We start from the raw sequence: 13,718 nt of genomic DNA, 5'->3' as shown, positions 1-13,718 counted from the left end.
TCCAGCCTGGGCTAAAGGGCAAGACTCCATCTCAAAAAAAAAAAAAAAAAAAAAAGTGAATGGACGGCAGGGTGCGGTGGCTCACACCTGTAATCCCAACACTTTGGGAAGCAGAGGCAAGAGGATTGCTTGAGGCCAGGGGTTCAAGACCAGCCTGAAAGAAAATAAAGTTAACTGGGCATGGTGGCACATGCCTGTAGTCCCAGTTACTTGGGAGGCCGAGGTGGGAGGATAGCTTGAGCCCAGCAAGTTGAGGCTGCAGTGAGCCTGGACTGCACCACTGCACTCCAGCCTGGGTGACAGAGCAAGATCCTGTCTTTAAAAAAAAAAAAAAAATGTGAATGAACAGTGATTTTCAATGGGAGGGGTGTGTCAAAATGTCAGGGGGAGTATAGCTTGTAAAAGAATATTCAATATACTTTCAGACTTGGAAAAGGAAAATCACCTATTATTTTCAGACTACAGACTATAGAAGGTAAGGCTCAGTAAATTTTCAGTCTTCTTTGTAGCAGTGATTCTCAGTGCTGGGACAAGAAGGAAAAATAACGTGCCTCCCACCGCCAATGTCACCAGAATAAGGAGCCAGGGAAATTTTTATTTACTTATTTTAATAAAGGAGACATGGGCTACAAAACATGTTCAGAAATACTGGTATAATTGGCCGGGCGCGGTGGCTCACGCTTGTAATCCCAGCACTTTGGGAGGCCGAGGCGGGCAGATCACGAGGTCAGGAGATCGAGACCACGGTGAAACCCCGTCTCTACTAAAAATACAAAAAAAAATTAGCTGGGCGTGGTGGCAGGCGCCTGTAGTCCCAGCTACTCGGAGAGGCTGAGGCAGGAGAATGGCGTGAACCCGGGAGGCGGAGCTTACAGTGAGCCGAGATCGCGCCACTGCACTCCAACTTGGGTGACAGAGCGAGACTCCATCTCAAAAAAAAAAGAAATACTGGTATAATCTTAAAAAGAACACATTAGAATCCACTAACATTTAAGGGGTAGTCAAAAGATGAGAAGCTGGAAGAGGAACCCTTTCAGTCCAGATTGAAACAGAAAGGTAGAAAGAAAACCAGGAAAGACTGTGATCACAGAAGTCAGAGAGGCACTTCAATAAGAAGGCAGTGAACAACTGTGTCAAACGTAGTAACATGTCAAGAAGAATGAAAATAAGAAGAGTCAGCCGGGCGCAGTGGCTCACGCCTGTAATCCCAGCACTTTGGGAGGCTGAGACGCGCAGATCACCTGAGGTCAGGAGTTCGAGATCAGCCGGGCCAACATGGTGAAACCCCATCTCTTCGAAAACACGAAAATTAGCTGGGCATGATGGCAGACGCCTGTAATCCCAGCTACTCAGGAGGCTGAGGCAGGAGAATCGCTCAGAGCAGGGAGGCAGAGGCTGCAGTGGGCCAAGATTACACCATTGCACTCCAGCTTGGATGACAGAGCAAAGTTCCATCTCAAAAAAAAAAAAGAAACAAAAAAAGGAGGGGAGAATAGATAAAATTAATAACAATCTAAGCTTTTAGAAGTCTCTTCGGCAGCCAGGCACAGTGGCTCACGCCTGTAATCCCAGCACTTTCGGAGGCCGAGGCGGGTGCACCACCTGAGGTCAGGAGTTTAAGACCAGCCTGGCCAACATGGTGAAACCCGGTCTCTACTAAAAATACAAAAATTAGCCGGGTGTGGTGGCAGATGCCTGTAATCCCACCTACTCAGGAGGCTGAGGCAGGAGAATCACTTGAATCCGGGAGGCAGAGGTTGCAGTGAGCCAAGATCGTGCCACTGCCCTATAGGCTGGGCGACAGAGCAAGACTCCATCTCAAAAAAAAAAAAGTCTCTTTAGCAACAACCCTCTTTTGCTAGAAAATAAAAAATAAGTCTCAGTATTTCTTTGGTAGCAGGAAGAAGTATTTATATTTTGAATAAATGCTTTAAATTAAAAAATTGGCCGGGCGTGATGGCTCACGCCTGTAATCCCAGCACTTTGGGAGGCCGAGGCAGGCGGATCACCGGAGGTCAGGAGTTCCAGACCAGCCCGGGCAACCTGGTGAAACCCCGTCCCTACTAAAATACAAAAATTAGCCAGGCGTGGTGGCGTGCACCTATAATACCAGCCACTCCAGAGGCTGAGGCAAGAGAATTGCTTGAGCCTGGGAGGCAGAAGTTGCAGTGAGCCAAAAATCATGCCACTGCACTCCAGCCTGTGTGACAGAGCTAGACTCTGTCTCCCAAAAAAAAAAAAAAAAATTGAGCTGGGCACAGGTTCATGCCCATAACCCCAATACTGTGGGAGGCTGAGGCAGGAAGCGAGCCTGACCCCAGGAGACTGAGGCTGCAGTGAGCCTGTGATAATACCACTGTACTCCAGCCTGAGCGACAGGGTAACACCCTGTCTCTAATTAAAAGAAAAAAATTGATATTCTCTAATTTGTTGTATTCAAATTTGTGGTATTTATCAAGAATCCACATCACTGAAGTCATTTGCCAACCCAAAAGCCAGAGACAAACTACAAATCACCAAGTTTCCAAATTTGATTTTTAGCCTAATGTTCTTCAAATTCTTATAAAACCTGATTGTGTAATTATAAATGCAATCTTAATCATGAATTTCATTATCTTCCATCTTTAATTCTAGTATATATGCTAAAGCCCATATATCTATACATTTGGTGAAGGATTATATTTATTCATTTAAATCTAATATAGTTTTCAGACTTTAAATGCGTATTTGTCATTCTGGTTATAAACATACCAGACCTACAGTATAAAACAGCCATTCAACTTTTTTTTTTTTTTTTTTTTAATTTTTTGTAGCAATGGAGTCTCACTATGTTGCCCCAGCTGGTCTCAAACTCCAGGCCCCAAGTGATCCTCCAACCTTAGCCTCCCAAATTGCTGGGATTACAAGCATGAGCCACCATATCTGGCCCCAACTTCTAATTTAGCTTGAGCCTCCAGTTGTGTAGCAACGAAGCAGCTCCTTCAGGACTATGGTTAAACGGGGAAAAGTCAGATCCCAAGAACACTATTATATAACTAGAACATTTGTATTAAATTATAGGACAAAGGTATTGATAACAGGCCAAGTGTAAACTCCACAGCACTACTACAGGGTTATGTCTCTAAGCACAAAATGGGAGAGGACACCCACTTCCTTTGCAACATTCTGCAGTGTCTAATAAGTATATTGCACAATGAACTTTGGCATTTCATTTTTTTTTTTTTGAGACAGAGTCTCTGTCACCCAGGCTGGAACGCAGTGGCGTGACCTTGGCTCACTGCAACCTTTGCCTCCTGGCTTCAAGTGATTCTCCTGCCTCAGCCTCCCAAGTAGCTCGGACTATAGGGGTGTGCCACCAAGCCCGGCTAATTTTTTGTATTTTTTAGTAGAGACGGGGGTTTCACCGTGTTAGCCAGGATGGTCTCGATCTCCTGACCTCCTGATCCGGCCACCTTGGCCTCCCAAAGTGCTAGGATTACAGGCGTGAGCCACTGCGCCTGGAGGGACTTAGGCATTTCTAATAAACATCATATATAAATTACATCTTCGTGACATCTCTGTTTCTAAAGCATTTTTCTATGTGTTGTCACAGTAATCCTCTATACTTGAATGAAAATTTTATAGATGGAGAAACAAGAACAATTTATTTGCCTAAAATCATACATCTAGTTAACAGCACAACCACTTAATTGGGTACAACGTCTTCACTTCCTCTTAGCCCTTAACTGCATTTATTCAACACATATTTACTGCATGCCAGATAATGTACTAGGTGAGAGGAATGCAGAGGTGAAAACACTAACACTAGTAATACGGGAGGATACAGTAGCAAAATAAGGTGGTTTTTATAGTATCACAGACCCAGAGTACTGAAAGAAGCAAATTTGTCAGTTTTGAGAATGGATAGGGGAAAAAACAAAAAGCTAGATTGGATGAAAGGTAATTAAGACGCAGGACCATCACCTAGAGCTTTTGTAGAAGCACTTTGGGAGGCCAAGGCAGGCAGATCACGAGGTAAGAAGTTCGAGACCAGCCTGGCCAACACAGTGAAACCCCATCTACACTAAAAATACAAAAATTAGGCCAGGTACGGTGGCTCACGCCTGTAACCCCAGAACTTTGGGAGGCCAAGGCGAGCGGATCACGAGGTCAGGAGATCAAAACCAGCCTGGCTAACACAGTGAAACCCCGTCTCTACTAAAAATACAAAAAATTAGCCAGGCGTGGTGGCAGGCACCTGTAGTCCCAGCTACTCAGGAGGCTGAGGCAGGAGAATGGTGTGAACCCGGGAGGCGGAGCTTGCGGTGAGCCGAGATCGTGCCACTGCATTCCAGCCTGGGTGACAGAGCGAGACTCCATCTCAAAAAATATGTAGTTCATATATATACACACACACACACACACACACACACATTAGCTGGGCGTGGTGGCAGGTGCCTGTAATCCCATCTACTCTGGAGGCCAAGGCAGGAGAATCACTTGAACCAGGGAGGCGGAGGCTGCAGTGAGCTGAGATCGCACAACTGCACTCCAGCCTCGGCGACAGAGCTAGACTCTATCTCAAAAAAAAAAAAAAAAGACATATTTCAAGATTCTTTTCAAATGATGAGAGGGACATATAGTTACTTTTACTCATTGAATTTTATCTAATAGGACCTCTTAGAATTCAAGTTAGTACAAGTGTTCTTGGTATCAAGAAGTGATTAAATACATAGATGATCTTAACTATAAAAATTGTTATCTTGGCTGGGCGCAGTGGCTCATGTCTGTAATTCCAGCACTTTGGGAGGGTGAGGGGGGCGGATCACCTGAGGTCAGGAGTTCGAGACCAGCTTGACCAATATGATGAAACCCCGTCACTATTAAATACAAAAATTAGCCTGGCGTGGTGGCATGCACCTGTAATCCCAGCTACTCGGGAGGCTGAGATAGGAGAATGGCCTGAACCCAGGAGGTGGAGGTTGCAGTGAGCCGAGATCGTGCCATTGCACTCCAGCCTGGGCAACAAGAGCAAGAAACTCTGTCTCAAAAAAAAAAAAAAAAAAACTGCTATAATTTGTACAATTCAAACTATTAAACATAATATGTAACCCATCTGTTTCTTTCTGTGCCTTACTCTTTTTACTTTGTTCCTCTATTAAGTTTCAAGTAGAGTTGTCCCTTGGTACCCATGTGGGATTGGTTCCAGGATACCTGCGGATATCAAAATCCTCAGATGCTCAAGTTCCTTATACAAGATGGTGTGGTATTTGTATATAACCTACTCACTTCCTCCCTCTCATATACTTTTAAGTCATTTCTAGATTACTTGTAATACCTAAGACAATGTAAATGCCATTAAATAGCTGTTATACTGCATTGGTATCATTTATATTGTTTTTATTGTTATTTGTGTTTTCTTCCAAAATATTCTCCAATCAAGACTGGTGGAATCTGCAGAGACATGGAAACTGGATAAAGAGGGCCAACTGTGGCTGCCAGCCAAACAGCCTAAGGAAACCTAGAGTAACTTCATGCTGTGTTTATGTATTCATTTGGTGTCATCTCCAAAACTAGCCACAATAAAACATCCATGAATCTTCAACAACAAATGTATATCCACAATTCTACAATATATGGTTCATTTTCTTTTCTAAACCAGATTTCTATTACAAGTACCAGGCCGGGCGCGGTGGCTCAAGCCTGTAATCCCAGCACTTTGGGAGGCCGAGGCGGGCGGATCACGAGGTCAGGAGATCGAGACCATCCAGGCTAACACGGTGAAACCCCGTCTCTACTAAAAATACAAAAAATAAGCCGGGCGTGTTGGCGGGCGCCTGTAGTCCCAGCTACTCGGGAGGCTGAGGCAGGAGAATGGCTTGAACCCGGGAGGCAGAGCTTGCAGTGAGCCGAGATCGCGCCACTGCACTCCACCCTGGGGAACAGAGCAAGACTCCGTCTCAAAAAAAAAAAAAAAAAAAAAAAAAAAAAGTACCAGTCCAAGTTCCAGAATGCTACCAGCTACCAGTGCTGATTATGTTGTAGGAATTAGACACATTTTATGAAACATAATCAGAAGGTACACAGCAGCTATTAAATCCTACTATAAACTCGGCATGGTGGCTCACGCCTATACTTCCCAGCATTTTGGGAAGCCAAGGTGGGTGGATTACTTGAGGCCAGGAGTTGGAGACCAGCCTGGCCAACATGGTGAAACCCCGTCTCTACTAAAAATATAAAAATTAGCCAGGCGTGGCGGCCTGTGCCTGTAATCCCAGCTACTCAGGAGGCTGAGGCATGAGAATCGCTTGAACCGAGAAAGCGGAGGTTGTAGTGAGCCTAGATTGCGCTTCAGCCTGTGCAAAAGAGACTCTGTCTCCAAAAAAGAAAAAAATTCTACTATTAGTTCTTATGTAAAGCAAATATGCAGCAATATGAGTGTCTTTTGTATTTGTTTCCCAAACTTGTCCCATCAAATTACTTTGGATGCCTATTTAAAAAGAAATTCCTAGGCCGGGTGTGGTGGCTCATGCCTGCAATCCAAGCACTTTGGGAGGCCGAGGTGGGTGGATCACGAGGTTAGGAGATCCAGACTATCCTGGCCAACATGGTGAAACCTCGTCTCTACTAAAAATACAAAAAACTAGCTGGGCGTGGTGGCGTGTGCCTACAATCCCAGCTACTCGGGAAGCTGAGGTGGGAGAATCCCTTGAACCAGGGAGTCAGAGGTTGCAGTGAGCTGAGATCGTGCCATTGCACTCCAGCCTGATGACAAAGCAGGGCTCCGTCTCAAAAAGAAAAAAAGAAAAAAAAAAAAAGAAATTCCTAGCACTCACAATAGATATACTAATTTAGAATATCATACTTATACTGTATTCTCTAACCTCACAGAACGAAAACCAAAACACCCTATAGTTTAACACATTTTAATAAATTATTTAAAAAACCTGTTTTTAAATTTCCTTCAACTAAAATATTATAAGATTATTAAATGCAGTCGGGCGTAGTGGCTCACACCTATAATCCCAGCACTTTGGAAGGCCAAGGCAGGCGGATCACGAGGTCAAGAGATTGAGACCATCCTGGCCAACATGGTGAAACCCTGTCTCTACTAAAAATACAAAAATTAGCTGGGCATGGTGGCACGCACTCGTAGTCCCAGTTACTTCAGGGGGCTGAGAGAGGAGAATGGTGTGAACCCGGGAGGCAGAGATTGCAATGAGCCGAGATAGTGCCACTGCACTCCAGCCTTGTGACAGAGCAAGAATCCGTCTCAAAAAAAAAAAAAAAAAAAGAATTATTAAATGCTCCAGTAATACAGAGTTGAACACAACTACAATCCCAGTTTATAAAGAGAAAAATAAAAATTCACAGATAAATCCCTCACAAATCAAAAATCTGTAATTTTAAACATTAACAGACCAGGCAAAGTTGCTCATGCCTGTAATCCTAGCATTTTGGGAGACCAGATGGGCAGATCACCTAAGGTTGGGAGTTCGAGACCAGCCTGGCCAACATGGTGAAACCCCATCTCTACTAAAAATACAAAAATTAGCTGGGTGTGGTGGTGTGCGTCTGCATTCCCAGCTATTCAGGAGGCTGAGCCAGGAATCACCTGAGCCCTGGAAGCGGAGTTTGTAGTGAGCCGAGATCACACCACTGCACTCCAGTCTGGACAACAGAGTGAGATTCTGTCTCAAAATAAAAAAGTTGGCCGGGCGCGGTGGCTCACGCCTGTAATCCCAGCACTTTGGGAGGCTGAGGAGGGCGGATCACAAGGTCAGGAGATCAAGACCATCCTGGCTAACACGGTGAAACCACATCTCTACTAAAAATACAAAAAATTAGCTGGGCATGGTGGCGGGTGCCTGTAGTCCCAGCTACACACCTCCTGGCGTGAACCCAGGAGGCAGGGCGTGCAGTGAGCCGAGATCGCACCACTGCACTCCAGTCTGGCCGACAGAGTGAGACTCTGTCTCAAAAAAAATAAAATAAAATAGGCCGGGCGCAGTGGCTCACACTTGTAATCCTAGCACTTTGGGAGGTCAAGGTGGGCGGATCACAAGGTCAGGAGATCGAGACCACGGCGAAACCCTGTCTCTACTAAAAATACAAAAAATTAGCCAGGCGTGGTGGCGGGCGCCCGTAGTCCCAGCTACTCGGAGAGGCTGAGGCAGGAGAATGGCGTGAACCAGCGAGGCGGAGCTTGCAGTGAGCCGAGATCGCGCCACTGCACTCCAGCCTGGGCGACAGAGCGAGACCCTGCCTCAAAAAAAATAAATAAATAAACAAATAAAATAAAACAAAATAAAATAAAAATAAAAAAGCAAACAACAACAACAACAACAAAACATTAAGTTTCTTGGCTATCAGCTCTTTAGTCTCATGACTCACTGGTGGCTTGAATAGGGAATTTTTTTTAAGTTCCACAAGTTAACGTGGAGTCCAAAGCTATATTTTTTTTTTTTTTTTTTGAGACTGGAGTGCAGTGGCGCGATCTCAGCTCACTGCAAGCTCCGCCTCCCGGGTTCACACCATTCTCCTGCCTCAGCCTCACGAGTAGCTGGGACTACAGGCGCCCGCCACGGCGCCCGGCTAATTTTTTGTATTTTTTTTAGTAGAGATGGGGTTTCACCGTGTTAGCCAGGACAGTCTCGATCTCCTGACCTCGTGATCCGCTCGCCTCGGCCTCCCAAAGTGCTGGGATTACAGGCTTGAGCCACCACGCCCGGCCAAAGCTATTTTCTAATCCATGCTTTACCAGCTCCTATTGAATTCTAAGACTGTCTCTGAAAGAGGGTAAAATAATCCTAATAAAAATTATGAAATGGCCAGGCATGGCGGCTCACACCTGTAATCCCAGCACTTTGGGAGGTTGATGCAGGTGGATCACCTGAGGTCGGGAGTGAAGACCTCACAAGAGTGAAACTCCATCTCAAAAGAAAAAATTATGAAATGGTAAAAAATTCACCCCACCCATCTGAAAAATGCAACTGGACAAGTATCATTTTTAAAACTCAGCAGACACTAGAACTCTAGTGTAGACACTACCCCCTTTCCATTAAAACAGGCCTAATTATTCAATCTTGTGTTAAGAGCTACCCAAAAATATTTTCACTCAGCAGTTGGCATTTGCAGATAATTCAGAGAACTGCCTTACTTTCATCCCGTCCTAGATAATCTGACTTTCACAATAATTAGGCTTCCTGTATATGGCTTGTGTAAATGGAGGACATAAAATTCAGTTACTCTGTTCCACTTCTAGATATATATCAGAGAAAAATGAAAACGCGTCTACACAAAAATTTGCACATGAATGCTCAAAGCAGCATTACAGACTAGGTGTGGTGGCTCATGCCTATAATCCCAGCACTTTGGGAGGCAGAGGCAAGAGGATCACTTGAGTCAAAGAATTTGTGACCAGCCTGGGCAACATGGAAAAACCCCATCTCTACGAAAAACACACAAAAAATTAGCTGGGTATGGTAGTGTGTGCCTGTAATCCCAGCTACTCGGAAGGCTGAGGCAGAATCGCTTGAACCCAGGAGGCAGAGGCTGAGGTGAGCTGAGATGGCACTATTGCACTCCAGCCTGGGCAACAAGAGTGAAATGCCATCTCAAAAAAAAAAAAAATGCCCATCAACTGATTTTTAAAATGTGGTATGTCCACACAATGGAATAGAATGCAGCAATAAAAAGGAATAAAGTACTCCGCTACATCTTAGATAAACTCTGAAAACATTATGCTAAGTGAAAGAAGCCAGACAGGCCGGGCGTGGTGGCTCATGTCAGTAATCCCGGCACTTTGGGAGGCCAAGGTGGGTGGATCACCTGAGGTCAGGAGCCAGAGACCAGCCTAGCCAACATGATGAAACCCCATCTCTACTAAAAATACAAAAATTAGCTGGGTGTGGTGGCACCCACCTGTAATCCCAGCTACTCTGAGTTACAGTTACTGAGACTGAGTTACAGTCTCAGTCTACTTTGAGACTGAGTTAGGTTCAACCTGGGAGTCCGAGGTTGCAGTGAGATCGTGCCACCGCACTCCAGCCTGGCGACAGTGAGACTCCGTCTCAAAAAAAAAAAAAAAAAAAAAAAAGAGAGAAGCCAGACACAAAAGACCACATATTAGCCAGGAGTGGTGGCTCACACCTGTAATCCCAGCACTTTGGGAGACCGACGTGGGCGGATAACAAGGTCAGGAGATGGAAACCATCCTGGTTAACACAGTGAAACCCCATCTCTACTAAAAATACAAAAAATTAGCCAGGCGTGGTGGCGGCCGCCTGTAGTCCCAGTTACTCGGGAGGCTGACGCAGGAGAATGGCGTGAACCCAGGAGGTGGAGCTTGCAGTGAGTCAAGATGGCACCACTGCACTCCAGCCTGGGCAACAGAGTGAGACTCATTCCCAAAAAAAAAAAAAAAAACAAAACAAACAAAAAAAAAACAACACATATTATGTGATTTCATTTATGTGAAATCTCCAGAATAGGCAAATCCATAGACAGAAAGTAGATCAGTGGTTGCCCGAGGGTGGGGGTAGGGGGACCAGTAATAAAGAATGACTGTTAATGGGTATGGGAGTCTCTTTTTGAGGTGATGAAAATGATTGTGGTGGTGGGTGCACAACTCTGTGAATATACTAAAAAGTACTGAATTGTACAATGGTGAGTTGTACAGTATGTTAATTATATTTCAATAAAGTTGTTAAAAAAATCAGCTACTCCAATCCTTTTGTGGTTCATAAAGAACCAAGATGACTGGGTTTCATGCTAATGCATGACATGTGCCTCCCTCAATCATGTTGCCTCATGGCACATTACCGTCTGAGGAAGAACAAGAAAAAAAAATAAACCAATCTGAAAATACCACCCACCCCCACTCTGTATATATATTAAACAAGAACTCTTGGTGAACATTTATTTGGAATAAGATACAAATCAAAATCCTGTCTGAAAAATGATAAATGCAGACTGGAACTACTAAGTGAATGTTTAAAACTTGTGTTTTGTATGCCTAAAGTATTTCACAATAAAATACATATCTATTTAGGCCGGGCGCAGTGGCTCGTGCCTGTAATCCCAGCAATTTGGGAGGCCGAGGTGGGCGGATCACGAGGTCAGGAGATCGAGACCATTCTGGCTAACACGGTGAAACCCCGTCTCTACTAAAAATGCAAAAAACTAGCCGGGCGTGGTGGTGGGTACCTGTAGTCCCAGCTACTCGGGAGGCTGAGGCAGGAGAATGGCATGAACTCGGGAGGTAGAGCTTGCAGTGAGCCGAGATCGTGTCATTGCACTCCAGCCTGGCCGACAGAGCGAGACTCTGTCTCGAAAAAAAAAAATTATATATATATAAAAAATTAATAAATAAACATACATATATTTTTTGAGTCAGGGTCTCTGTCATCCACACTGAAGTACAGTGGAGCAATCACAGCTCACAGCAGCCTTGATCTCCCGGGCTCAAGCAGTCCTCCCTCTGGCCTCAGTCTTCCAAGTAGCTGGGACCTATGCCTGGCTAATTTTTTTTTTTTTTTTTAAACTTTTTGTGAAGACAAGGCCTCCTTATGTTGCCCAGGCTGGTCTCGAACTCCTGTGCTCAAGCAATGCTCCTGCCTGAGCCTCCCAAAGTGCTGGGATTACAGTGAGCCATCGCATACAGCCAAATAAAATGCTGTTAATGATTATTCCTGTTGCAAACCACTTGTCCTAGAAGCTTAATGTGTGTGATATTTAATACATGTTGATTAGATTATGTGCTAGTAAACACAAGTCTGTTTTTTTACAAGACTGATTGGATATGGCCTTAGACATCTTTCAACTGAATTCAACTACTGGTCCTTGCTGTAGGAGACAGCTTAAAATAAAAAGTGTATCCAACTACTGAATATACTCTTCCACATAAAAAATGAGCCATTGGAAAAAAAACACAGAATAGTACCTGACCACTCAGAGTAAAAAGAATTTCAATACCCTTAACTGCCTATTACCAAATGAAGAATACTTCATTTGGGGAAGAGAGGGAGTTAAAAATGAAAAGAATACTTCATGAGGCGGCGGGGGGGTGGTTAAAAAAAATGTATCACCGTGCTTGGTGGCTCACGCCTGTAATCCCAACACTTTGGGAGGCCGAGGCGGGGGGCGGGGGGGGAGATGACCACAGATTGGGAGTTCGAGACCATCCTGACCAACATGGTGAAACCCCGTCTCTACTAAAAATATAAAATTAGCCCCGCGTGGTGGCGCATGCCTGTAATCCCAGCTACTCGGGAGGCTGAGGCAGGAGAATCGCTTGAACCCAGGAGGCGGAGGTTGCGGTAAACCGAGATCACGCCATTGCACTCCAGCCTAGGCAACAAGAGGGAAACTGTCTCAAAGAAAAAAAAAAAGAAGGTATCTGAAGGGTGTGGCAACTCATCCAAGGTCACACAAGTCAGGACAGAGAGCAACATTCTGCTTTATACTAAACCTCCAGGAGAAATCTTACAATTTCGCCAAAGAAGTTTTTGTTTTGTTTTATGTAACAAAAACAAAAAAATAAAAGTAAAGAGGGAGGGCTGTCAGCTTAGTTCAAACTTCTAAACAGAGACAGTGAGATAGCTATTTTGAATAAACAAACACTTGTGCAGGGAGTGGCTAGGAGCTAACCAAAGCTATCAGTCAACAGCATGTGAACAACTGGCCAGATCCGTCCGATTTTCAACGCTAGGTTAGCGCCTCCACTCAAAAAGTCGGTTATGAAGGCAAGAAACAGGATCTTTACAGAATGTTGGGAGGATAAATCAAAGGGGAAAAATGACTCCGTGTGAACTGTACTGCCTCCAAGGGCAAGAAGGCAGTTTTTTTCTGAAAAAATAGGTGTCAGAACAGCAGTGAATTAAGGTTAAGAAACAAGACTAACAATCTCTGAGAAGAAACGACTAAGACTGGCAAAGCTAATCTTCAAGTGTTCTAAGTGAATCGCAGGAAAACCTTTCCCTCAACCAAAAAGAAGTCGCCGTTCCCCAGTTTAGCCCTAAAAATGGACCCGGGTTTTCCACGTGAAGCTGTCTATGGGGAAGGACAGCGGCGTGGAGCCAGAACCGAGCTCCTCCGCCTCCGGCACCCCACGCCGGGAGAAGCCTGCTCAGCGGCGGGGCCGCGCGGCCAGGTCCGGTCACGGTGAAGCGGACTCCTAAGCTCCGAGCACCTTCGGGCGAAGGAGCGCCGGTGTAGACACACACACTCAAACTCACGCGTCGTCGGAACCACTGGGGAGTCGGTGGCTCGATACGGTCTCTGGGCACTTTCCTACCCAGGTGAAAACCACCTCCTCACCCAGCTCAGCCTTCCCGGAACCCCACTCCCCTCACCTGGCCCTGGCCCCTGCCCCAGAAGAGATGAAAGAGACGGCAGCGGCGGTTGCTTCCGACGGGGTCCCCCAGCGGCGGTGAGTGCTCCGACCCGCGGCCCTAATCTACCGCCGCCGCCATGTTGGCGGGTGAGGTCACCCCGGCGTGCCTTCGTCACGGCCGGCGTCGGGGCGGGACCAGGGCGATCTGAGATCCGGAAGGGTATCCGGAGCGGAAGCACCGACCAACGGAAGCCGGAGGTCTCTCCGTGTAGATGTGATCTGAAGACCCAAACCCTCCTAGCCCGCCCAAATCTATGATTGCGACGTTCGGAAGTTCCGTCTCCCAAATCATTTCCGGAGTCGAGGGGTTGGGATTCTGACCGGCTGGTCGCTGTGTTGGAGG

At 45.6% G+C, this 13,718-nt stretch overlaps 1 protein-coding gene and 1 non-coding gene across 7 annotated transcripts in view; one reads left to right on the top strand and one right to left on the bottom strand.

Annotated features, from left to right (window-relative positions):
• BCL2L13 (BCL2 like 13) overlaps positions 1–13,451 on the bottom strand; it is a 107,419-nt gene extending 93,968 nt beyond the window's left edge. For 5 of the 6 annotated variants that reach the window (XM_055253246.2, XM_063623298.1, XM_063623302.1 and 2 more), the window contains exon 1: positions 13,335–13,445. The gene's annotated coding sequence lies outside the window, so the exon portion shown is untranslated. Of the gene's footprint in view, positions 1–13,334 lie in introns of all 6 variants that reach the window. The other variant, XM_063623297.1, reaches the window with a different exon arrangement.
• On the top strand, positions 10,709–10,812 carry LOC129468746 (small nucleolar RNA U13). The gene has a single exon (XR_008652822.1). It is a non-coding gene; the product is annotated as a small nucleolar RNA U13 (small nucleolar RNA).
• Positions 13,452–13,718: the final 267 nt, after the last annotated feature.

Source organism: Symphalangus syndactylus, chromosome 18 (genome assembly GCF_028878055.3).
Source record: "Symphalangus syndactylus isolate Jambi chromosome 18, NHGRI_mSymSyn1-v2.1_pri, whole genome shotgun sequence".
Lineage (NCBI taxonomy): Eukaryota > Metazoa > Chordata > Mammalia > Primates > Hylobatidae > Symphalangus > Symphalangus syndactylus.
This window is presented reverse-complemented; position numbering and strand designations above follow the sequence as displayed.